General features: G+C 40.4%; 1 non-coding gene across 1 annotated transcript; it reads right to left on the reverse strand.

The window, feature by feature from the left end:
- Nucleotides 1–286: 286 nt before the first annotated feature.
- Nucleotides 287–470, reverse strand: LOC113435363 (U2 spliceosomal RNA). The gene has a single exon (XR_003373912.2). It is a non-coding gene; the product is annotated as a U2 spliceosomal RNA (small nuclear RNA).
- Between the last annotated feature and the right edge of the window lie 1,849 nt (nt 471–2,319).

Here is a 2,319-nt window from a genome sequence, read left to right on the forward strand (position 1 = left end):
GCTAAGATCATGTGAGACTTCCAGGGCTAGAAGGACAGATAGATACTGGCCAATCAACCAGACATTGTGGTAATAGACAAGGATCAAAAGACTAGTGATAGTTGCAATGGTGTCAAGTGACAACAACATTGGGAAGAAGTATGAGAAGCTGGAGATGTACCATGGCCTGAAGGAGGAACAAGAGAGGATCTTGGAAAGTAAAGGCCAAAGTGTTGGCAGGAACACTCTGGCCTGTGACTCTTATGCTGGGAGGGTGGCTTCAACAGATTCCAAGAACGATGTTAGAAATCTCTGACCAGGAGTGTGCTTGAACTTGAGAAAGACACATACTATCCACAAGAACCTTTAGAAACATGTAAAGATCCTTCTTTGATGAAAAGACGATGAAGATAATAATTCTGTTTCCACAATGATCAATCAAACACACACACACACTACACTTGATCTTAGCCAAAAGGCCAAGAAGTGATCAATCAAATACTCATAGCATGCAAATACATCTTCCTTCTGCTCATAGAGGATGTTTGGGCAGAACTGGTGGGAAGTTTATTGCTTCTTACTCTGGGGGTAATGTATAGCTCCCATGTGCCGTTCTACTGATAGTATTAGTGCCTATATCTAATTCTTTAAACCCAATTTGGTGGCCATCAGTATATCCAAATTTTTTTACAGATAAACTACTATACCTATTTTAATCTCTCCTTAAACACTCACTGTTCAATATTGTTGGGTAGTTCCCTGTAGCAATAATGTTCAGGTTATAAACATGAGCCATAATTTTATATAATTTAATCATGATATCCCTTGCATTTTTCTAGTATTCAAAACTCCAGCAGTGTTAACATAATGACCCATAGTGAAATTGTTCCAGTCCTTGGACCACAGCACATAGACGTGGGACTTTGGTCACACTATCAGGCTGTGATATCAGCTTGCCTTTTTAATATACTGCATATATAAACACTCTGTGAACACTGCCAGAATAGGAAATGAAATTTGCATTTCAAATTCCCAAAGGTTGTGGGAGGAGCTGCTGGCTGCTTGTGAAGGAAGCAGAGGGTGAGCAGAAAAGAGAGAGGCAGCTTGAATTGCTTCCATTGCATTTCAAATTCCCAGAGGTTGTGGGAGGAACTGCTGGCTGCTTGTGAAGGAAGCAGAGAGTGAGTAGAAAGGAGAAAGATATAACTATATAACTATATATAACTATAAACCAAGAATACCAATAAGACATTTAGGGTAAGTGCACTTGAGATTGTGATTTTATTTTATTTCAAAATGACCGGCTTAGTTCAGTGTAATACTTATTTTACAGCTGTCTTTTGCAGTACTCTTTTCAAACTTGGACACTGTCCTCTTTGTAAAAAAATTACCAGTCTTCATGGACAGATTATCTATCTAGAATCTCTAATCTGTGCTCTCCAAGCAGAAATTAGGTGCCCAATCCAGCCATCTATTGAGCTGCCGTGCTACCAGCCCCCACTACCACAAAGATCCTGCAGGAAAAGGGCAGTATGGACAACCGTGGGATCTGGCAGGGTGAGAGCTGTGGACCATAAACACAAAATTTTTGCTGTGTCCCAGCATAACAAATACAGTGCCCTTGCTGACCTTAAAAGGGACACTAAAGCGACAGGTCAAGGTAGTTGTGATAACGATAACTTAAGTAAGCCAGGGATCATGGTCCTAGAAGAAGAACTTACTTTGGAAAGGAGAAAGTGTGAATCAGGTATTATGCACCAGTCACACAAGAAGAGCAAGCCATCCAAAAAGAGAAGCCACCTTCTAGTTGGGGACTCAATTGTAAGGGATGTAAATTTAGGAAAGGATACTGAGGTTTTGAAAGAGGTCAGGTGTCTACCAGGTGCTACTGCCATCAGAGACAAGAAGCATATTCTTAAGATAGTCAAGAATGCCAGCAAGGACTGTGATGTTGATGCTGTTATACATCTTGGTACAAATGATCTGTCCCAGAAGGATATTCTTTCTGTTCAGAAAGACTTCCAGAGCTTGGGATATGAACTTAGTCATATGGACTGTAGGCTTATCTTTTCAGAGGTTCTACCAGCATACAAGGAACAAAAAGGGAAAGGGCAGCATGTAGCAGAGTTTAATGTGTGGCTAAAGGAGTGGTGTAAAAGGGAAGGCTTTGGTTTTATTAGTCATGATGTCTGCAGCTGGTCCAGTGAAAAACTGTACAAAAGAGATGGTTTGCATCCATCAAAGAAAGGAACTGAGTTACTTGGTATTAAATTCACAGATTTCCTGGATAAACGTTTAAACTGAACAGTGGGGACAGAGAATTAATGGATTCAGAACATT

This window comes from Pseudonaja textilis, chromosome 1 (genome assembly GCF_049901715.1).
Source record: "Pseudonaja textilis isolate UNSWEBS1 chromosome 1, rPseTex1.2, whole genome shotgun sequence".
NCBI classification, from domain to species: Eukaryota; Metazoa; Chordata; class Lepidosauria; order Squamata; family Elapidae; genus Pseudonaja; species Pseudonaja textilis.